The sequence below is a fragment of the Mustela nivalis genome, assembly GCF_964662115.1.
Source record: "Mustela nivalis genome assembly, chromosome: 6".
NCBI lineage: Eukaryota > Metazoa > Chordata > Mammalia > Carnivora > Mustelidae > Mustela > Mustela nivalis.
Window position 1 is genome coordinate 111,938,827 of NC_139025.1, and position 24,773 is coordinate 111,963,599.

The following is a 24,773-nucleotide window of genomic DNA, read 5'->3' on the forward strand; positions in this document are numbered from 1 at the left end:
AAAACTACTAGAACAGGACATCTGGGTGGCTCAATCAGTTAAGTGTCTGCCTTTGGCTCAGGTCATGATCCCAGGGTCCTAGCATAGAGTCCCATGTGAGTCTTCTTCTCCCTCTCTCTCCCTCTGCCTCTACCCCCACTTGTGCATGCTCTCTCTCTCAAATAAATAAATAAAATCTTGAAAAAAAAATAAATTTTAAAAGTAACTTTAAAAAATCTACTAGAACAGATAAATGAATTCAGTAAGATTGTAGGATGCAAAACCAATATACAGAAATCTGTTGCATTTGTATATACTAATAATGAAGTACCAGAAATAAAAATTAAGAAACAGTCCCATTTACAATTGCACCAAAAATAATACAATACCTAGGAATAAACTTAACTAAGAAGGCGAAAGACCTATACCTGAAAACTATAAAACACTGATGAAAGAAATTGAAGACAACACAAATGGAAAGCTATTTCATGCTCAAGGAGTGAAAGAACAAATATTTTTAAAATTCCCATGCTACCCAAAGCAATATACAGATTTTAATGCAATCCCTATCAAAATACCAACAGTGTTTTTCACAGAACTAGAACAAACTATCCTAAAATTTGTATGGAACCACTAGAGACTCCAAATAGCCAAAGAATTCTTGAAAAAGAAGAACAAAACTGGAGGCATTCTACCCACTCATATGTGGAATTTAAGAAACAAAACAGAGGAACATTGGGGAAGAGAGGAAAAAATAAAACAAGACAAAGCCAGAGAGGGAGACAAACCATCAGAGACTCTTAATCATAGGAGACAAACTGAGGGTTGCTGGAGGGGAGGCCAGTGGGGTTCAGGAGGATGGGGTAACTGGTTGATGGACATTAAGGAAGGCACATGATGAAATGAGCACTGGGTCTTATATAAGACTAACAAATCACTGACCTCTACCTCTGAAACCAATAATACATTGTATGTTAATTAATTTAAATAAAAATAAATTTTTAAAAAACTGGAGGCATCACAGTCCCAGATATACTACAAAAGCATAGTAATCAAAACAGTATGGTCTGACACAAAAATAGACATACAGATCAATAGAACAGAATGAAAACCCAGAAATAAACCCATAATTATATGGTCAATTAATCTTCAACATAGGAGACAAGAATATGCAATGGGAAAAAGAGCATCTTTTCAATAAATGGTGTTAGGAAAGCTGGAAAGCTACATCCAAAATGAATGAAACCATATCACTTTTTTTTTTTAACCAAACTACTTTCTTATACCATACACAAAAATAAGCTCAACGTGGATTAAAGACCTAAATGTGGGACCTAAAACCATAAACATCCCATAAGAAAACATAGGCAATAATTTCTCTGACATCAGCTATAGCAACATTTTTCTAGATATGTTTCCTGAGGCAATGGAAATAAAGGCAAATAATTTATTGAGACTACATCAAAATAAAAAGTATCTGCATAGTTAGGGAAACAATCATCAAAACTAAAAGACAATCTGCTGGATAGATTTTTGAAAATGATATGCCCAATAAAGTGTATATCACACTTGTCAGAATGGCTAAAATAAAAAATTCAAAAATCAAGTGTTGGTAAGGATATGGAGAAAAATGAACCCCTGTGCGCTGTTGGTGCAGCCATTGTAGAAAACCATATGGAGTTTCCTCAAAAAATAAAAAATAGAATTACCATATGATCCAGTAATTCCACTATGGGATATTTACCCAAAGAATAGGAAAATACTAATTTGAAAAGATATATGTACCCTTATGCTCACTTGCAGCATTGTATACAACAGTCAAATTATGGAAACAACCCAAATGTCATTGATAGTTAAATGGATAAAGAAGGTGTAGTATACATATCTATAATAGAATATTATTCAGTCATAAGAAAGAATGAAATCTTTTTATTTGCAACAACATGGATGGATCTAGAGGGTACTACGTGAACTGAAATAAGCAAGCCGGAGAAAGACAAATACCATATGATCTCATTCAAATGTGAAATTAAGAAACAAAACAAATGAACAAAGAAAATATGAGACAAACCAAAACAAAAAAGACACTCAACGATAAGGAATAAGCTGATGGTTACCAGTGGGGAGGTGAAGATAGAGGGTGAAGACACAGTGAAGTAGATAAAGGGTATTAAGAATACACTGTTCTTGATGAGCGCTAAATAATGCATAAAATTGTTGATCACTACATTGTATACCTGAAAATAATATAACATGTATGGTAACTCTACAGGAATTAAAATGAAATTTAAAAAAATAAAACTCAAGAAAGGATATTCTAACAACTATGGACTGTTCTTGAGCTGAGGATTTGTAAATCAGTTCTCTATTTCATTTGTCAATTTATTCATTTGACAAATATTAACTAAATGTTTTCTACAGCACATCCTATGCTCTGCTTTAAATAAAAAGTGGAAAAAAAAAAAAAGATTCAACTCTACCTTAATGGAACTTAAGAGTTTAAAATCCTCTATCTATCTCATTACTATTTTTTTTTTTTTTTTTGCAAGTGTAAGGTAGTGTACAGTCCCAGAACTCATCAGAGCATAAATTAAAGTTTCCACAGCGGGGCATACAGACTGTTGTTGATTGACTGCACATAAGTTATCACTGGAGGGTTGGGGCCAATTTTTCTATTTACATTTGCAAATACAGGGAATAAGAGAGAAGATTGCTCTTCCATTTATTTGCCCACAATCTGAATATACCAAGTTAGAACTTTTATTACAACCTGCTAAGCTCTGTGCTCACGACTTTTCAAAAACTGAGCCAAACAGGGGCACCTGGGTGGCTCAGTCGTAAGGCGTCTGCCTTCGGCTCAGGTCATGATCCCAGGGTGCTGCGATCCAGCTCTGCATCCGGCTCCCTGCTTGGCGGGAGGTCTGCTTCTCCTTCTCCCACTCCCCCTGCTTGTGTTTCCTCTCTCGCTAGGTCTCCTTTTGTCAAATAAATAAATAAAATCTTTTTTAAAATGAGCCAAATTATTATTAAAATAGTAAAATAAATTTTTCATTTTTGAACTTTAAGAAACAACAACAGTTAGGAAGCTTGGAGCCATCTTTGGATAAGCCATTTCATATTTATTTTATTTAAATACAAATAAATACAAATAGTTATTTGTATTATTTGTATAATATTAAATGTAAATCATCTAAGCATGTCAATTAGAAGACAGATATTGACAGAATGTCGTAAAGCATGATTCTATTACATGCTGTCTATAAGAAATTCGCTTCAAGTACAACAATATAGGCAATGTTGAAAAAAAGAATAAACAAAGATAATGCATACAGATTAACTAAAATAAAGTAGGAATGGCTATATTAATATCAGATAAGACTATTGACTTTAGAGCAATGAAAATTATCAGACACAAAAAGGAACATTACATAAAGGTAAAAGGGTCAATTTACCAGGGGAAGATATACCAATACTAAATGTGCTTATACCAGCTACAGATCTGCATAATATGTCACACAACTCATAAAATTAAAAGCAGAAGTAGACAATTTTGTATTTATAGTTGCAAACTTTCATCAACCCTCTATCTACAATGGATAGAGCAACTAGGTAAAATATTAGCAAAGATACAGAAGAATTCAAAATAGTATCAATCAACAGAACTTAGTTGACATTTATAGAACAATCCTCCCAATAACAGTAGAAAATACATTTTCTTTCAAGCATCCACAGAACATATACCAAAATTGGCTATATTATGGGCTATAGAATAAACCTCAACAAATTTAAAAGACTTGAAATCATTTCTATGTATTTTCCAACCACAATGAATCAAAGGTAGAAATCAATAACAGAAAGATAACAAGAAAATTCCCAAACACTTGGAGACTAAACCACATGCTTCTAAATACTTAGTGGGTCAAAGAAGAAATCTCAAAAGAAATTTAAAAAGTATATTGAACTGAGTAAAAACACTAGAGTAGTGTTGAGAAAGGAATTTAAAGCACTAAACTCATACAATCAAAAAGACGGCTCAAATCAATAATTTAAGCTCTCACTTCATGAACCAAGAATAAAAAGAACAAAACAAACCCAAAGCCAGAAGAAAGATGGACATAGTAGAGAGAAGAGTAGAATCAAAACATTGAAAACAGGAATAGAACAAAATCAGTGAAATGAGTGTTTGTTCTTTAAAAATCGCAGTAAAATTGACAAACCTCAAGCAAGACTTACAAACTAAAAAAAGAGAAGACACCAATTACTAGCATTAGGATCAAAACAGGGGATGTCATCCTAGACGCTATAGACCTCAAAAAAGGAATTAGAGTATACTATGAACAACTTTTTACCATAAATTTGACAACATTTTAAAAGATTTTTTTTAATTTTATTTTTATTTATCTGAGAGAGAGAGAGCACAAGAGAGGAGAGGGAGGAGCAGGCCCCCCACTGAGAAGGGAGCCCCCCATGTAGGGCTTATCCCAGGACCCTGATATCACGACCCAAGGTGAAGGCAGATCCTTAACCAACTGAGCCACCAGGTGCCCCTGAATTTGACAACTTTAACGAACTATCTCAGTTCCTAGAAAAACACTCCAGACCCACCCATATGGTTTCACTGGAGAATGTTACCAAATCCTGGGACACCTGGGTGGCTCAGTTGGTTAGGTGTCTGCCTTCAGTTCAGGTCATGATTCCAGGCTCCTGGGATAGAGTCCTGCATCGGGTTCCCTGCAGAGAGAGGAGCCTGCTGCTCCATCTGCCTGCTGCTCCCGATGCTTGTGTATGCTCTCTCTGACAAATAAATAAACAAAATCATAAAAAAACAAAAATTTTACCAAATCTTAAAGAAACTGTTGTTGTTTTAATTCCCCGTTTGGGGCGGCTTGTTCCATAGTATGAGATAACTAAAACCAGTGACATTACAGTCCTCCCTTTCAGTCACCATTAGCATCTCAATTTTTGTTTCTTGTTGATACTGTTCTCATAGAAATTCTACTCTGTTTCCTTTAATAACAGTGTTGAAACCGTTTTCTAGAATAAAAAGCCATACTTGGAAAATGCTGGTTTCTTTAACTTTCCAGTGGGTACAGTGCCAGATAATGGGACTTTTATTATAATGCAGACAGTCTGTACCTGAAGTGTTTATAATCAAATTCACTCAACTTGAAATATTCAAATGATCACAAGTTTTACTCTTAAAATTCTGCTTATATTTAATTAGTCAGCCCAAGAGAAAGCCCAGATTTAATGTAGCCTGTCCCCAGTACATGCACCTAAAAAAAATCCTTTAGGTCTCAGCTGATCCTTTATATAGTTAACTACATATCTAAATATCACATTTTTTTCTAATCACTCTAAATTTCAATATCAAGTGCTTTAAAACTATTTAGGGTAGATACATTCATTAAGTCTCTAGCAACATCATTTTTACTTAATGGCATTTCAAAATAACACGGCACAATGAGGTAAATTCTCTATAAAACATCTTAGTGAACACTAAGTATGATCCTTTTCTTCAATGACTCCTGCCATGATGTAATCTTCATCCCTTTCTTTTGGCTGAAGGTCAGTAAAAAGTCTTCCCAAAGAGAAAATAAAAGGCATGGCCCGTTCCTGAAATTGGCTCTTCCACTGTCTTTTGTACATTAAGATTAGTTATACAATGGGTAAAATAGTAAATCAGACCTCCCAGTACTCTGAAAGCAGCAGTGCCTCTGGGAGTGTTTCCAAGGCAGCCTCTGGAAAGCTAGTCTCCATAAACCACCCTACATTACATATCCCAAATGCAAAAGCCTACAGTGACACTTTCTCCCAACAAACATAAAAGCAGATATAATCAAGTGTCTTCCCAAGGGAATCTAAACAGAGTCCTTTTGAATAATCAGATATTCTCTGTGCTGAAATGTTCAGAATGTAGACATGTTTCATTCCTACTTTTTTTTTAATAAATTATTTCTGTAGTTGTTAAACTCTATTTGAGCAGTTATAAATGCCTATTTCAACTAATAGCTGGCAGAATATACTAATATGATTTGGCTCATTCAATCATTTTTTTTTTGAAATTTTTAAAAGATTTTATTTATTTATTTGACAGAATGAGAGAGATCACAAGAAGGCAGAGAGACATGCAGAGAGAGGGGAGAAGCAGGCTCCCTGCTGAGCAGAGAGCCCAATGAGGGGCTCCATCCCAGGACCCTGAGATCATGACCCAGGCTGAAGGCAGAGGCTTTAACCCACTGAGCCACCCAGGCATCTCCCATTCAATCATTCTTAAAGAGCTCATGATGGCTGGCTCTACCTAGACTTCTGTTCCAAATGCTTTGCTCTTCTAACTTCATGCCAAAAAGGGCAAACTTAAATATCTACATCTCCAAGCATTATCAAATCAAGAAGGATCTGTTTATAATTTCCCTGGGAAATCATATGTATACTTACAGTTTCCAATGATGACTTCTAAATCTAAATTTCAGACTTAACTTTCACTTGAATTCTAGCTCTATATAACCATCTGCTTTCTATACATGACCACCTGCATATTCCACAGCTGATGAAAAATGCATATGAAAATACATTCTTAATCTAGTACTTCCTGTCTTTTAGACTTAATTACTACCTACCCCCAAGCCGGAGATCCTTAACTTTTTTATACCTCACAGTCAGCCCAGAATAATTACAACAAAGTCTACTTTCAAACACACCCTTTGAACCCATCCATTTCCTCCCTTTTACTTCATGAATACCCCATTTCTTGCCTGGACTTTTCATCCATACCCAACTGGTCTCAATACCTATAGCCCTAGCTCCTCCCCAATCCATTCCCTGCCCAGTAGCCAGAATGATCTTTCTAAAACATGTAACTAATCCTGAGGGGTAGCAGAGTGGAGTGGTCAAAAATGTGGACCCAAGAAGCTGGGTGGACTTGCTTCCATCATGTACTAGCTGTATCATCTTGGGAATGTTACTTAACCTGATTATACCTCTCTTTCCCTGGAAGTTAAATGGAAGTAAAGACATCTACTTCACCTGATTGTTATGAAGATGAAATGAGTGTACATTTATAAAGCTTTTAGAAGAGTGCAGTATAAGTATTCATTAAATAAATGGATACCACTTATCCACTGAAAACCTACATAAGAGCAGAATGCCAGGCAGAGCAAGTTACTGGCAGATCCCTGAACTTGCCCTGCTATTTTATTCCTCCATGCCCTTCATTCTGGAGTGCCCTCTTCTCCATGGCAGGAGAGTAAACTCCTAGCAATCCTAGTGGCATCAAAGGACTGGATGTCTTTTTCCTTCGGAAGATCTTCCAAACTCAGTCAAGCCAAACTACTCACTTCAGTTAATTCCATTCTGGGATCCAGTAGCTGTCTCTACTATTTCATTTACTACACTGCCTTGCAATTACATTTTTAACAAACTTACTTCCCCCACCAGTCATGCACTTTCAGGTCAAAGACTGTATCTTGTGTTCTTATGTCTGTAATGAATAGCACAATATCTATTAAAGAACATAGGATAAAACGAATGTTTGTATTCATTTGCTTAGGCTCTCTCCCTTGTCACCTAAGCATTGTTAAAAAGAAAACCACACTGCTGGGGTAACTGGACAGCTACATGCAAAAGAATTAAACTGGACCGCTTTCCTAGACCACACACAAAAATAAACTCAAAATGGATTAAAAACCAAAATGTGACACCTAAAACCATAAAACTCCTCAAAGAAAACAAAGGTGGTAATCTCTTGACATTGCCCTGAGCAATGTTTTAGGTATGTCTCCTCAGGCAAGGGAAACAAAGGCAAAAATAAACTATTGGGACTACACCCAAAAGAAAATCTTTTACACAGTAAAGAAAACCATCATCAAAACAAACAGAGGACCTACTAAACAGTAGAAGATATTTGCAAGTGATGTATCTGAAAAAGGGATCATACATAAAATATATAAAGAATTTATACAACCTAACACCAGACAAAACAAAACAAAATAAAATAAAAACAATCTGATTAAAAATAGGCAAGGACCAAAATAGACATTTTTCCAAAGAAGACATACAGATAGCCAACAGACACAGGAAAAGAGGCTCAACATCACTAATCATCAGGGAAATGCAAATCAAAAGCACAATGAGATATCACCTTACACCTGTCAGCATGACTAAAATCAAAAAGACAAGAAATAACAAGTGTTACTGAGCATGTGGAGAAAAGGCAACTCTGGTTCACTGTTGGTAGGAATGTAAATTGGTGCAACCACTGTGGAAAACAGTATGGAAGTTACTTAAAAAGTTAAAAGCAGAAACACCATACAACCCAGTAATTCTATTACTAGGTATTACCCAAATAAAATCAAAACCCTAATCCGAAAAGTTACATGCACCCCTATGTTTACTGCAGTATTATTTACAATAGCCAAGATATGGAAACAACCTATGTGACCACTGATAGATGAATGAATAAAGAAAATACAGTATGTATATATAATGGAACATTACTCAACCATAAAAAAGAATGAGATCTACCATTTGCAGCAACATAGGTGGATCTGGAGGGTATTATACAAAGTAAAATAAGTCAGAGAAAGACAGATACCACGTGACTTCACTTACATGTGGAATCTAAAAAAAACAACAAAACAACAAAACCAAAGAAACAGACTCTTGAATACAAAGAACAAATTGATGGTTGCCAAAGGAGGGGGATGGCAGATGGGTGAAACAGATAAATGGTATTGAGAGATACAAAATTCTAGTCATGAAAGAAATGAATCAGCGATGACATGTGTACGATAGGGAATATAATCAATAATATTCTAATAACCAATGGTGACAGAAGACTATACTTAATCATGATCAGCACTGAGTAATGTATAGAATTGCAAATCATTATATTGTATAGTTGAAATTAATATAACACTGTATGGTAATTACAAGTCAACAAAAAATAAAAATGAAATACTAAAAAAAACAAAAAAACAAAAGAATGTAGCATCCCTGCTTTGTGCAAGGATCATAAAAATATGTATGGTTTAAGATAGAGGAAGACTAGACGGCTCCTGCCCACAACGTGTTGATAATCTAGACATAGATTCACTGCTTCTGAGAATACTTTCCCAGTACAATGTCATCCACAGGGACTGAGTTTAGTGAGCATCTACTATATGTTAAGAGTGACTCTGTGGAGTCAGTTTGTTTGACGTAAACAAGGAAAAAAAGGGGGGGGAGTAGCAGGAGAAAACCACAGGCCGAAATAGAACCACTGAGGCAGAGTTAGCAAAGAGAGGCTTAACATGTAGTCTAACTGGGGTTTTAATCTCCCCCAGAAGTGTAAGTAAAGTAATCTTCCACAGGAGCCCTCTCCATCCACCAAAGAAAAATGAGGCAATCTGCATGGTAATTCCCTTTCTCTTCCCCCCTAAGGGAAAGTAGCTTTTTCTTTTGCTAATAAAGTCCTTGCCCCGCCCTTCTTCCTATAAAAACCTCCCTTTTTGCACAATTCCTGGGAGTTCCCCTCTACTTGCTAGATGGGATGCTGCCCAATCATTTAATAAAGCCAATTAGATACTCAAGTTTACTCAACTGAATTTTGGGTTTAAACAGAATTAATAGTAGTAGTAGTAGTAGTAACAGTATACTAGTAGTAATAATATCTTACCACTCTAATAATCATGGAACACTTTGAAACACATTATATCATTTTGATCCACAGAATAAAATACAAAATATATGCAAATATATTTATTTCTATATCCCTACTTGACTGCTGATCCGCTGATAAAACTGAGGTCTCAGGAGTTATGTGGGTTGCCTGGGATCTTGCAGCCATTATTTATCCAGGAATTACAATTCCAAATCTCACGTGTCCCCCCCCCCCCCACACACAACTTACAATCGGACTCTACCTTCTAGATAATCATTTTGTACTAGTTACACTGGGAAATTAATGATAGTGTCCCCTCTATCTGCTTCACAAAATACCTCTGCTTTAACGTGAGATTCACATCCTCCCATCAAAAAGAGACACCTAAACTATCTTGTTTTACTTTTTTTTTTTTTTAAGATTTTTATTTATTTATTTGACAGACAGAGATCACAAGCAGGCAGAGGCAGGCAGAGAGAGAAGGGGAAACAGGCTCCTTGCTGAGCAGAGAGCCCGATGCAGGGCTCTCGATCCCGGACCCTCAGATCATGACCTGAGCTGAAGGCAGAGGCTTAACCCACTGAACCACCCAGGTGCCCCTAAACTCTCTTGTTTTAATCAACAAGAATAATATTGTTCCTGGTCAAATGGATTCATTTTTCACAACTATGTCTTATAAATTACTAGATGGGTTTCATTTAAAATACATTGTGTTGGGGCGCCTGGGTGGCTCAGCCTTTAAGTGGCCGTCTTCTACTCAGGTCATGATCCCAGGGTTCTGGAATCGAGGCCCACATCGGGCTCCCTGCTCAGTAGGAAGCCTGCTTCTTTCTCTCCCACTCCCCCTACTTGTGTTCCCTCTCTCTCTGTGTCTTTCTCTGTCAAATAAATAAATAAAATCTTTTAAAAAAATAAATAAATAAAATAAAATAAATTGTGTTCACAAGAGGAGGATACAAAAATCCATGGTTCTTATCCAAGGGCACTGAGTCCTTGAAGCCAGATAAGCAGGCCCGCTGTGCAGTGTCATTTCATATATTACAAACCCAGGCAGGAACGGTCCCCAAAACAAAGCATCTGGCCAGGCATGGAAATTTTTCATCAGATCTAAACAAGGAAGATCTTTCTTAAAAAACAGCTTTGGGGACACCTGAAGATTAGGCTCAGAGCCAGTGCCACTGGTAAATAATAGTCTGCTGTTTACATTTTCACTGGGGATTGTTTCTCCTGACACTGCAAATTAAATGAGGCAGCCATGCTCCCAGAGCCTGAAATTTTACCAGGAGAGCTGCATGTTTAAAATCTAAACACAAGGGCTAGTCTACCTTTCCAAGGAGTTTAAGAAAAGCCAGCATTTAAAATGCAAAACCCCTCTGTCCTGCTTGACTAAGGAGCTTTATACCAAAGCTCTAACAGGACTTTTTTCCTCACCTCAGAAGTCCTTCCAGTTTCAGGTGTGTGGCAAATGCTAATTGCCACAGAGAAAGCGCGCCTCTCCCTTGGGGAGGAGATGCTGTATTGCCACACACCCACCCCTTGGGGTTTGAAATCTTGACAGGCCCCAAACAAAAATATCTTGTTTTTTTCTCCTCTTCATAAATTTACAATATTTTCATGTTACAAAAAATTAAAGACGTAATATGATGTGGCTTATATTATCTTCTCAGAAAAAAAATTCTATCCTTTGAGAAACTATCCGAAATAAGAATCTGACGTGATTGCTATAAAAGCCTATGAATACCTAATCAAATCACTGAGCGACATTTATCCCTTCCACTGAAAAAGCAGAATAATGCCAACAAATTCTCTTTGTTTTGGGACATTCTCCATGAAACGAAGTGTTACTTTCTCTTTATAAAAACCACTGACTGAAATAATACTCTGATTCAATATTTGGCCTAGAACAGCTGTTAAAGTACAGATTTCTCCTGATAGCTAATTCCCATCTCACCTTGGGATTCTTAGTTATAAGCAGGCTTGCAAACACATATAGCCATATACTATCACACAGTTTATAAACATTCCATCTTCAAGGGAAACATTAATTTTTGAAATCAACAGAACCTATTTGTGCTTAAGGACATCATATTTAGATTGGGGTATATTCAAAATGATTCAGGATTCAAAGCCTATGATTTAGTCAAAAGAAACAAAGCCTTTCTTTGAGATTTGGAAAAAAGATCTTTTGCTTTTTAATTTTTCTGACTAAAAACCTATATGCATGGCACGCCAAGCTTTCTAAATTTGCACAAGATTATAAACCAGTGTGATTGCCCAAATTATCCCAAGCTAAAATTTATCCCTAACCACACGCTAATAATCTAGTGCAGTCTGTCATTATTTTCCTAATTCATGAAAGTGAAATATAAACTGAAGAGGTAAATAATAACATCTTACATTACCCAAACACGTATTTATTTATTTTCTAAACTGAGTCTTACAACAATTCCATGAAAGAGTAGGAAAAGGGTCATCAATCCCTTTGACAAATGAGAAGCTGGGTCTCAGATGACATGGCTTCTGCACGGTCATCCAGCTGGTCAATGACAGTCTTGGAAACAAATCCAGTCTATTGGCACTGAAGTATGCCATGCTACCTCTCCCAGATGAACTTGACTGTTACCTGGAATAATCTGCTCAGCAGCCAAACTACAACGGATTGCCAGTCTGCTGTAAATTAACTCTACAGGTTTGGTAGCCATGGCTGGAGTGTTCCTGAAAAGTGGCTGTGGAGTCGTTAGAAACCAAGAGAAGACTTTCAGGGTGGTATTTCCACTTGAAGGAAGAACCACACCCTCCTTCGGTATGCCCCGGGCTTTCTGTGTGCTCATCTCTTTCTAACCACATCCTATTCTCTGCAGCTCCACCAGAAAACAAACAATGTGAGCTCTAGAAGGACAGCTGATACCGAAGAAAGATGTGACACATAGTGTCCCACAGTCACTTTTGAGTATCAGTCAAGGATCACGGGCAGTCCTGAGGGGTGTTGGTTACTTGAGTTGTCACATCCCTCTTCATTATTGCTTTCACCATAAATACCACAGAGGATCAAATGTGCAATGAAGAGGATCCTAGAATAATCTGAAACTTGTTCTGTTTAGCACACTCAATGATGGACACATGGAGACTTACTCAATTTTTTCAGTCTTCTATCATCTGGTAAATAATTATTGAGCATTTATTATATGCCAGGCTCTAGACTAGATTCTAAAAATACATGTCATGGGGTGCCTGGGAGGCTCAGTGAGTTAAGCCTCCGCCTACAGCTCAGGTCATGATCTCAGGGTCCTGGGATCAAGCCCTGCATCAGGCTCTTTGCTCAGCAGGGAGCCTGCTTCCCCCCTCTCTCTGCCTGCCTCTCTGCCTACTTGTGATCTCTCTCTCTGTCAAATGGGTTAATAAGATCTTAAATAAATAAATAAATAAATAAATATGAGTCTCACACAGGAGACAGATAAACAAATGATCACACTGCTTCCTGATGGATGGTATAACTGTGCACTTTGAGTGTGATTGTTTCCACTTGGGCAAATGGGCAGGCCTCACAAAAATTATGTCATTTGTTCTCATGCTGGTAGGCTAAGTAGTAGTTCAGTAAACAAGCAATAGAAAAGGTACAGTTTTATTCCTGCTATGATTCACAAACGTATACATATAAGACAAATACATCAATTCCCACGGGAAGTTCCTACCGATTTCGTGTTAAAGTATTTTAATAGAAGAAACCTCTAGAACAATGTATAGAATGGCTTAGGAAGGGAGCCTGGGTAACTCAGTGGGTTAAGCCTCTGCCTTTGGCTCAGGTCATGATCTCAGGGGCCTGGGATTGAGTCCCACATTGGGCTCCCTGCTTATTTGTGATCTCTCTCTGTTGAATAAATAAATAAAATCTTAAAAAAAAAAAAAAAAAGAATGGCTTAGGAAATACTAATTACAGAAATGCACCTCAATGTTTCACTGTAGTAACTGCTCTGGTAAGTAATGGGTACTTTAATTATTACTTCTATGCACAGACACTCAAAATATTAAAGGCAGAAAAGTTTATAGCTATATCCCAATCCAGTATCATTTTTTTTTTTTTTGATAAGGCATTGAAAGGTTAAGTGTCTTATTTAAAAATCATACAGCTAGGGGTGCCAGGGTGGCTCAGTGGGTTCAAGCCTCTGCCTTCAGTTCAGGTCATGATCCCAGGGTCCTGGGATTGAGCCCCGCATCAGGCTCTCTGCTCAGCGGGGAGCCTGCTTGTACCTCTCTCTCTGCCTGCCTCTGTGCCTGCTTGTGATACCTGTCTGTCAAGTAAATAAATAAATTCTTTAAATAAATAAATAAATCATATAAAATGAATAAAAAATAAAAATCATAGAGCTAGTCACTGCAATGTTCAGCTTAATTTCTTTCTGCAACATTGGATTCTCTATTATTGTAAGTCATTATTTTATGGTCCGAGACATCTTTTGTAGGACATAACAGTGGTAGTGTGAGGTCAGAGGGTCATGTTAATAAAATCCATTGATGTTGCTATTTATTTTCTGCCTAATATGAAAAGGAATAAATCCCCAAAGAAGAAAATATGGAGCTGGGAAAGAAATTCCAAAGGTGAAGGAGAAGGGAGGTAAATACGATAGACCAAGAGTCAGGAGACCTGTACTTGGCTGTGATTCAATCTTGATAAGTTGTCTTGAATAAAGAGCTTGTCTCCTCTAATTCCATTTCATCACCTGTAAAACTGAGCCAGTAGTGCTTGGTTGGGAACTGTATACTTCGATGTTTGCCTATATTAGTTTGTGTGTGACCACGTGTTGTATTGCTAAACGTATTCATATAGGTAAAATATCTCCTGGGAACATTTCTCACTTATGACCTCAATTATCACTCAAGCCATTCATGCACATTGGGTACCAGTTAACCCCAGGGCAGACATGAGGAGACTGTTACAGTGTCGATGCGACTTGCCCAAAGGCACTTATCTGGTAGATCTACAGAGCTTCAGTTTGAACACAGTTCTGTAAGCCCACTGCTTTTTGTTAAAAACACCTTTAGACCAAATCTTAAAGGCGATTCTAGTTCTGAAACTGGATTTTTAATAGAGGAAGAGATATTAAAATGCTTTAGAAAAGATGTAAAGTACCATGAAGACAGAAGCTGGCCACAGCAGACCATTATGCATGTCTATCCATCTGTAACAGACCCAAAGCACTATAAATTCCACCCATCACTGCCTACATGCCGGAGTGAAAGTACAGGCATTTTGAGTCTTTTATAGCCCAGAGAAAGATTAAGTCATAAATAGCCATAATTTGTGCTGACATTTAGAAAGTTGATACACCACTGAAGAAGTTATTAGATTGGGAAGCTGTGAGAATAATAAATAGATATTTAAGCAATTTAACTTCCTTTCATATGCAATATATAATCTCTACAGAGATTTGTCTAACTTTAATGTCAACCGGAATATTTATATTTGCTTTCCTTGGCTCAGAAGTCAACTTGAAATGAAATGCTTTTCATTAACATGAAGTCACAGATGTAAATTTTCTTTCTTAAAAGGAGCTATATATTGGGGCGCCTGGGTGGCTCAGTGGGTTAGAGCCTCTGCCTTTAGCTCAGGTCATGGTCTCGGGGTCCTGGGATCGAGCCCCGCATCGGGCTCTCTGCTCAGCAGGGAGCCTGCTTCCCCCTCTCTCTCTGCCTGCCTTTCTGCCTACTTGGATCTCTGTCTGTTGGATAAATAAATAAAATCTTAAAAAAAAAAAAGGAGCTATATAAATGACAACTTTTTCTTATAGATTATACATATGATATCATTTATTATATAATTATATTATTAAATTAAATATAACATTAAATTAAATACATATATTGTTAATTTAATAAGCTTATAGAAATCACCAAGCAATTTTGAAGGCTTTTACCAATATTAGAACCAGTTTTTATAGCAGCAATGGGAAGTTTGCAGAATAAAAAAATAATAAGAGCAATCCATCCTTTCCCCCATTCTCAGAGTAAATACTCTAGAGCAATGCAGCTTCTTGTCCCAGGAAAGAGAGGACACCTCAGTACCTGTGTTCCAGCTACCCTCGGATAACCTTTCCTATATCTAGTGATCCTTTTCTCTCCTGCCACAGCGCTGGTTCAAATGCTCTACCCACTACCCAGAAAACGCCCTGGCCACCAATTTAATTTCTATTCATCTTTTACAACAAAGCTCAAATATCACTTCTTCCGGAAATTACCCTTAGTCTTTGCCATAATAAAACCCTCACAGCTTATACACATTTTATTGTTGCAACTATTGTTAGCAGTGTGATCTGTTATTTATTTAAGCAATTATTTAATTAAAGATGATTCCCTCACTAGATTTAATCTCTAAGAGGACAAAGACCATGTCTTTTTGCTCAAAATATCCTCAGGCCTAAGAGAGTGTCTGCCTGGAATATGTAAAATACTTCTTTTTTTCTTTTTTGGACAAACAACAAATGGGTCTCCTGGAGAAGGCGTTATCCACACTTAGTCTTCATGCTTCATATCCTCCTTCAACTCAATGTCTGGGATCTATATACAAAATTATACATTATATTCTAATATACAAAGTCTATGTATATGTATAAAGATTAAAAAAGAACATAGAGAAGAAAAGCAGTGTGATATGGGAGTGTCATATAATCCTAGAACCATTAATAAGATACGGGCATTTAAGAGTATAATAAATAGTTTTATTTTTTGCATATTACTTACATCAAGATAATCATTTAAAATTATGCATTAGTAATACTCAGAGGCTGGCTGTAGACTATTTCTAACCAAAACTTTAGATACTTGAGAACACTGTGTCCTGTTATAAGTGGCATATTTCCCAGTATAAAGAACAAGTGGGTTATGCCTTTGAATAAAGACTGAGTATCCACAGACATGTAGTCTTACTCTTGGAAACTCAGGGATTTATCATTATTGAGTATACTTGGCTAGAATCTGAAATTAACATGGTTTCAACAGAAGATCATGTGAGCTTCTTGGAATATTACAGTGAGCCTCCAATCACATGATGGTATTGGTGATGGGCACCTGTGGGCCTGGAATGTAGATGAGCTCATTTACATTTTGTTTAGAAATCAGCACCCAAGCAGCTACAAGGATCCATCCCTTGAGAAACCCTCTTTGATTCCAGTCAGGGAGTTAATTCATTATCCAACCTGGGAGCTTGTACCCTAAGAGCACTGATTCACTGAGGCATGCACCGTCTCCTAGGAAAACGGGCTCTTCTAATAGGATGCCAGAATGTTTGTTTGTGATGCGCCAGACAGATCTCTGAGCATGCCAACCGTTCCACTCCATTTTATCTTCACAACTCTGCAGATCAGGCATTATTACTAACCCCCGCTTTTTAACAAAAGGAATTGAGACACCATAATGCTTACATATCCTATTCAAGTTCACAGAGCCAGTAAGTGTCCAAGCCAGGAACTGAACCCAGAGCCCACACGTTTAACCATTCCACTATGCTACCATGAAAATGAGAAAACTGCAAAATTTTAAGGGAAAAAATGTCAAGTTAGAACATGCTTGCTTCAATCCTATATTATTAAATTCCCATGAATTCTAGAACTGCTTATACCTCCCCATATGATAAGAAACAAGCTAAGGTTGGAGAAGAAAAGACGTGCCATTGTTCACTTCTCCGTCCTACAGACTCGGGGAAGCTCATATACTGTGACTGTAGGAAAGTCCCTCGTGTCCCCATCATTCTAAAAAGTTCTCTAAAGCATTACATAATGCCCCCAATTCACAAGCGCATAATTTATACTACCAGATAAATTCCATGGTATGTGGGCTAGAGGCTCTCCGATGACAGGCACTTGCAGGAAGAAGCATCTGGCTGACGATCCTTACTTTACTACGAGTCTTTGGTTTGGAAAACAGCCAGTTTTTGAGTCCCTGTGGGTCCAGCCGTCACCAGGCAATGGGAGTGTGCTGTCTCTAGAAGCCCCAGACAGCCGGTAATACCAGCTGTGAGGACTGGGACGGTCCCTGTGCTCAGCATTGACTTGGCTGTCACAGCAGGGAACAGACACAGAAAAGCCTCACTAGACAGGGACAAAAATATCAATGTCACAGACGGATGCTCCTCTGAGGGAGAGGGAAGATCATTTACGAACTATGAAAGGCTGAAGGTGGAGAGACTACTTGGACCTTGGCCTCAACCAAAAAGACTGTTAATTAGTGTGACTCCAGACAACAGGCTAAGAAAAGAAAATCACCTTAGGAGAGAAGTAAACAGTTGTTGACAACAGAAGAAAAGCAGCTGGGCCTGAGGCCAGATACCTGCTCCCTCCCGCAGTTGCAACCTGGGGAGGGAGGGCAGCACAAACCAGGCCTCAACACACCAAGGATTTGAGTCCCTATTGGCTTAGGCAGCAATTGAGTGGCTTTATTAAGCAAAAACAAATAAAAAGCCAGTGTAAAAACAATGAATTGGGATTGAAAGCATATAAATAATCAACCTTATTAAAAAGAATTTAAAAGCCATGCAAGGTTTCAGCAAATAAAATTCTGGCAGGAAAAAGCGTCTGCAACTTTTCCTCCTAGTCTCACTTCCCCTTCTGGCTTCTCCTCTTTTGATCCTATGGCTACCAGTACACCCAAGCCCCTCGAAGCTCTCACTCCCCTGGAACACGTAAAACTAAACACTGTTTTACAAAAACACCACCATTCTTCTCTTCCCTCTAAGTGTTTTAAGATACTAAAAATTTAGGAAGAGCCCAAAAAGGAGATGGTAATCGAACTGAAGACTAAAACAGAACAAAACTATTTCACAAGCAAAATCAATAAAAGTAGCTAACAAATAATTTAAAAATAAAATTTCTCAAACAAAATCCGTGAAACTAGCCAAAAAGCTTCCATAGTCCCACATTCTATTGTCCCATGCAGAAAAGTTTCTGTTTTGGATCTATCCTGCCTGGCCTGCTTTCCAGTCTTCTAGAGAAAGCAAAGCAGAATGACTAAAATGTGTATGAACTTGCATAGGTGTTGAGAAGTGCAGACCTCCTGGGTCAAATTTCTGTCCATGGTTTGATTTACCACTTTGTTACCTTTCTTGAAATCCACAGTTTTCCCTGTGAGAGTCTCAGGATGCTGGTTGCCCTGAATCTCTAGCAACATCAAGCCTGCCTTCAAACAAATGACAGCCGAGGTCTACTTATATCTAAGAACTGGTTTACTCACTCGTACACGTTCCCTCCGGAGACATGAGAGAACTCACCTTTGTTTCTTCTTTCTTCTTTTCCTTCCTCTTTGTCTTTATTGACATCTCTGAGAGACTAGTGCCCTCCCACTTTGCTCTGATTTCCAGTCCTACAGGCATAGCCAGATGGAAGGTGGACGTCCGACACCACGGGCCTGGGCATATTGACTCAGGCATCAGCGCAGCCAGTGGTGGAAGAGTTCTGGGAGGCTCAGTTGGATGAAATCTCTTCTCGCATCCAAGAAGCGAGCGCAAAAAATCACTTCTTTACATGTTCACAACCTACATGATAACCAGTAATGACGGTGAGGGAATAAGAAAGGGCAAGATTCTCTCACCAAGTTTCCATAAGTTTTCCGTGTTTATTGAAATATTGAATTCACCAGGACTAGAGTATCAACCAAGGAAACAAATGAGAAGGGATTGGATGCCATTCTGATGCTGAGCTTAGTATCTATCAGATTCAGGTCACGTGCTCCTTTTTATCCCCCTGCCAGTTTTTAACTTTGTTCAAAGAACCTGTAACATTGTTTCCCTAAATCCAATATGTGAGCCTCCTGTCTCTAAGCCCCAAAATGCTTGCTAAAAATGCAGACACCTTGGTAGTACCCCAGGCGCAATGCCTCAGAATTGCTAGGATGGGATCCGGCAATGCATACTTTCTTTATAAGCTTCCTGATGATTCTTAAACATGCTGATATTTGAAGTTCTCAAACTTTAAAGTGTTTGAGATCATGTTGAGAATATGCATAAAATGCATATCTTTGGACTGGGAGTCCGTGGTTTTGGATAAGGTTCCCAATCAGCTTTTATACTTTTTTAAGCTTATTTAGGTTTTTTTCCATTTTTTTTTCTTCCTGTTTCTTGAGTACAGTTGACACACAAATCTTACATTAGTTTCAGGTGTCCAACATAGTGATTCAACATCTATACCTTCTGCTATGCTCACCACAATGGAGCTACCATCTGTCACCATTCAATGCCATTAAAATACCATTGATTATAGTTCCTGTGCTGTACCTTTTATTCCCGTGACTTATTCATTCGATATCTGCAAGCCTGTACCTCCCACTCCCCTTCACCTATGCCCAACCACCCAACCTCGTCCCTTCTAGCAATCATGTTTGTTTTGTGTATTTATAGGTCATATTCTGCTTTTCTGTTTATTGGTTTTGTTTTTTTAGAATCCACATATAAGCAAAATCTTATAGCATTCTTTTTGAACTTTTTGAACTTTTTGAACTTCTTTCACTTAGCATAACACTCTCTAGGTCTACCCATGTTGAGACAAATGGGAAGATCTCATCCTTTTATATGGCTGAGTAATATTATGTATATATATATGTATATATATGCATATATGCACACACATATATGTGTATATATACATATATATATACATTGTGTATATATATATATGTATATTGCTTCAAAGTAAAAAATATATAGTAGACACAGATTATCACTTCTTCTTTATCCATTCATCTATAGATGGACATTTGGTTTCCTTCCATGTCTTGGCTGTTGTAAATAATGCTACAATGAAGAGAGGGGTGCATTATCTTTTCTAAATAGCATTTTTGTTTTCTTTGGGTAAATACCCAGCAGTGGAATGACTGGATCATAGAGCATTTAATTTTAATTTTTTGAGGAACCTCCATACTGTTTTCCACAGTGGCTGTACCAACAGAGCATGAGGGTCCCTTATTCTCCACACTTATAGGGTCAATTAATCTATGACAAAGGAGACAAGAATATACAATGAGGAAAAGACAGTCTCTTCAATAAATGGTGCTGGGGAAACTGGACAGCAACATGCAAAAGAATGAAACTAGACCACTTTCTTAAACCATATACAGAAATAAACCCAAAATGGATTTAGACCTAAATGTGAGACCTAAAACCACAAACTCCATTTATGAAAATGTTAACATAGGCAGTAATTTCTTTGACAGCAGCCATAGCAACATTTTTCTACATATGTGTCCTGAGGCAAAGGAAACAAAAGCAAAAATAAACTATTGGGACCAGAGCAATCTGCATTTTTAGAAAGCAACTCCAATTAATTCTGAAGTAGGAGCACACTGTTCATGACACTGCATAGTTTCTGAGTATGATGCAAGGCAGCCGGCTCTCCTCCCCAGCTCTTTAACTACTGATAGGCCTAGTTTTATCCTATACGTCTTGGCCTTTCCTTTGCTGTCTGTGGTGCCTTCCGCAGTGGGACCTTACCCCCATTCTTGTACAGCCTACGCTTTAGATTCAAATGCAGAAAGAAACTTCATTGGGGATTCAAAATATTTCATGGAAAATGCGGCTATGATACAGATAAATCACAAGTAGGAATCTCATTGTTGGGGATGTCCTTCTCAGATAAATCATGATGTAGCACCTTCAACCGACCTGAATGCCTTGCCACCAGCCCTGACTTGGGTCACATTCTTAGAGCTAGCTCCCCCTACCCTGCCCCCTAAGCCCAGGCACAGTCAATGCCTTAAGTTGTATTGACTACTTACAGGTCCCTGCCCTGGGCAACCAGCTCCACTATTATCATTCCCTGAACTGTGACTAGTCCTGATCTCACTTCCCTGCTACACTGTCCCCTCTTGTATAATAATCTTGTTTAATATAACTCGGTTTTTGTTTTATTTACTTTGAAGTCTTACTTTATAGATTTGCATTTCAAAAGCATAAGCAATACCATAACAGAAATTTGAGGAAAAGAGAAAAGTTGGAAAACTAAATCAAATAAGGAAAGAATATCAAAATAAATACACTCTTTTTTTCTCCATCTTACAAATTAGAAGACTGGGATAAAGAACAATGAATAGCATTTTATTTATTTATTCACTTGTATTTCATTTTATTTCATATTCATTCATTTCAAATGAAATGTATTTCATTTCAAATATGTACCTTTATTCACATGGATAGATGTCAATCACAATATAAAACAACTTGTATCTTATATTTCCCCCAATTCACTAATTTATCTCTTTATTAATGCATTAACAAATATTTAATATACTACTGTGTCACACTACTGGTTTATATTCTTTTAAAACTTTTGCTGATATAAGAAAAATGTGATACAACTTTGATTTTTTAATTTTTAATTTTTTATTTATACAATTTTAATTTTTATTTTGATTGCTAGTGAAGCTGAACATAACTTTCAAATGGTTGTTTATTCATTGTTTTCCATTATTTATTGAATATCCACTTAATCCTTTGTCCATTTGTCTTTTGAGGACTTTGTGACTTTTGCTTATGAACACTTTATATATAAAAATTGTTGGGGCCCCTGGGTGGTTCCTTCAGTTAAGCATCTGCCTTCAGCTCAGGCCAGGATCCTGGAGTCCCAGGATTGAGCCCTGTATCAGGCTTCCTGCTCAGCGGGGAGTCTGCTTCTCCCTCTCCCTCTGCCCCTACTCCTGCTCCTCCTCTCTCTCTCTCACTCATTCTCCTCTCTCAAATAAATAAATAAATATCATAAAAAATTAAAATTGTTAATTATTTTGTTGATCATAATTGCTACATTATTTTCTCAGTCTGGAGTCTATAGTTTTATTTTGGTGGTTTAAAAATTTTCACATTTGTTCTCTCTCAAATAAATAAATAAAATCTTCAAAAAAAAAAACTTAAAAAAGGGCATCTGGGTGTCTTAGTTGGTTAAGGGTCTGCCTTAGCCTCAGGTCATAATCCAGGGGTACTGGGATTGAGTCTGCATTGGGGCTCTCTGCTTAGTGGGGAGTCCTTCTTCTCCCTTTACCTCTGCCCCTTCCCACTGCTCATGCAGTCTCTCTCTCTCTCCCTCAAATTAATAAAATCTCAAAAAAATAAAAATAAAATTTTTCATATATTTGAAATATTTTTTAAAAATCATGTTAAGTACTTCGATTTGTAAATGTTTTCATTTATGATCTGCTTTTTTCTTTCACTTGACATAAAAAAATTATTTCCTCTACAGATGTTTGATAAATATACAGTTGTTTTTCTGTAATTTTCATTTAATCTACTGGAATTTGGAGTGCGGTTTGCATTCATCTCACAGTTTCTCCTTAGGCCTTTTTAATACTCAAGACACTGTCTTCTCTACAACAGGGTTATTGTATTTCTTTCTTAAAGCCCAGTAGGATTAAGCAAGCATTAAAGGGTGTCCTCTGTATTATAGCTAATCATGCACGGGTTGGACTCCCTGCTTGAGTATGAGCTCCTTGGGGTAGAAGCTCTATTATATTAATCGCTCACACTGCCCAGCTACTCTGCCTGCCCTAATTTCAGCACAGAGACTGATACCAAGAATGTGTTCAAAATTATATTTACAGAATAAATAGAAAGTAATGATCTATTGGCTTTATTAAATATTTTTAATGTTTTAAATTCTAAATCTGATAAACTGAAGTACTAATGGTGTTCTAACAGAATGATGGCAGAAATACATCTTGTTCCAGGGGGGTCCTGGTTGATCTCTTGGCGAGAGAAGAATGGTACATCTTGACTAACTAGTCCATCTACATGCCAAGCAGGAGGGAGGAGGTTATTACTAGAAGAATGGAGAATATTTGCCAGAAGAATCATCAGTTGCCCCCTAGACAGATGTTGTTAAAGTGAATGTGAAACATTAGAGTTTTGTGGGAAATTCAGATGCAGCAAGGTACACAGTCTGTATCAGATTGACAGACCTGGAGCAGTAACAGGGCTGTTTATATAACTCCATCATAGAGACTTTCAGTGATCCCCAGGACTCTCTCAGCCTCTAAACATTTCACTCTAGCAAGAGCTTAGGACAGTGAATAGTTACATGTATTAGAATACTAGCAGGTTCAATCTGCTTAATGAGTCAAGGGTAGTAACATGCCCCCTATTTTTAATACCTCTACCCTGAAACAGGGAGTTCCATGTGCCATACATTCATTGGCCAACAAATAAGAACTATTTCTCTTGTGATGTCCACTATGGCCATACCTCAATTCTAAGGCCTTTGGGATATCTATTTACCTTAAAGAAATTTTTATTAGAATATCTAATCCTTACTATGCAAGGTACTGTTTTAATGTTTTCCTGATGTCATTAATCCTCACAGGAACACTTATAAGTTGGAAGCACTATTATAAAACTACTCTTCACCTGAACAAAATGAGATATCATTAAGGTTAAGTAATGTGCCCAAGATATCATAAAAATGAGTAGTAGAACTAGAGTATAAACCAGATTATAAACTAACTCCAAGTTGATGCTCATAACCATGAAAACATAGGATCTTATCTCAATGATCTGATTTGAAGTAGGTGAGAAGAACATTTGCTTTAAGAATAAGAACCTGAGAAAACACTTTGAGGAAGTTCCAAGATGGCAGAAAAGTAGGGGGACCATGAACTTGCCTCATCCTTTGAGTACAACTAGATCAACCTTCAACTATTTTGAACAAGCAGAAAAAGGATCAGAGGAGTACAGAAACAATCCACACATTTGAACCAAGTGAATTTGGCAGAAGCAAGGTTCAGAACCCTGAATTGGGGACTGGGGGGCCACAAGGACAGGAAGGGGGAAAGCCCAGTTCAGGGAGCAAAATCAGGAAGAGAGAGAAAGTCAGAAAGATTGCACACCCTTCAATAAGCTGTGGTGAGTGGACATCAAAAGAAAGCTGAAGTGGCAAACCTTAAATCAGACAGATTAGATTTTAAACCAAAGACTGTAACAAGAGATGAAGAGAGACACTATATCATACTTAAAGTGTCTATCCAACAAGAAGATCTAATAAACATAAATGTTTATGCCCCTATCTTGGGATCAGGCAGTTATATAAGCCAATTAGTAACAAAATTAAGCAAACACATTGACAATAATACAATAATAGTAGAGGGACTGTAATACCCTACTCACAGCAATGGACAGATAATCTAAGCAGAAGAC

The 24,773-nt window shown here is 37.4% G+C and overlaps 1 long non-coding RNA gene across 1 annotated transcript in view; it reads right to left on the reverse strand.

The window, feature by feature from the left end:
* Positions 1-17,527, reverse strand: part of LOC309867551 — a 46,449-nt gene extending 28,922 nt beyond the window's left edge. The window contains exon 1 of the long non-coding RNA XR_014313239.1: positions 17,424-17,527. This is a non-coding gene — a long non-coding RNA (uncharacterized lncRNA). The remainder of the gene's footprint in view (positions 1-17,423) is intronic.
* Between the last annotated feature and the right edge of the window lie 7,246 nt (positions 17,528-24,773).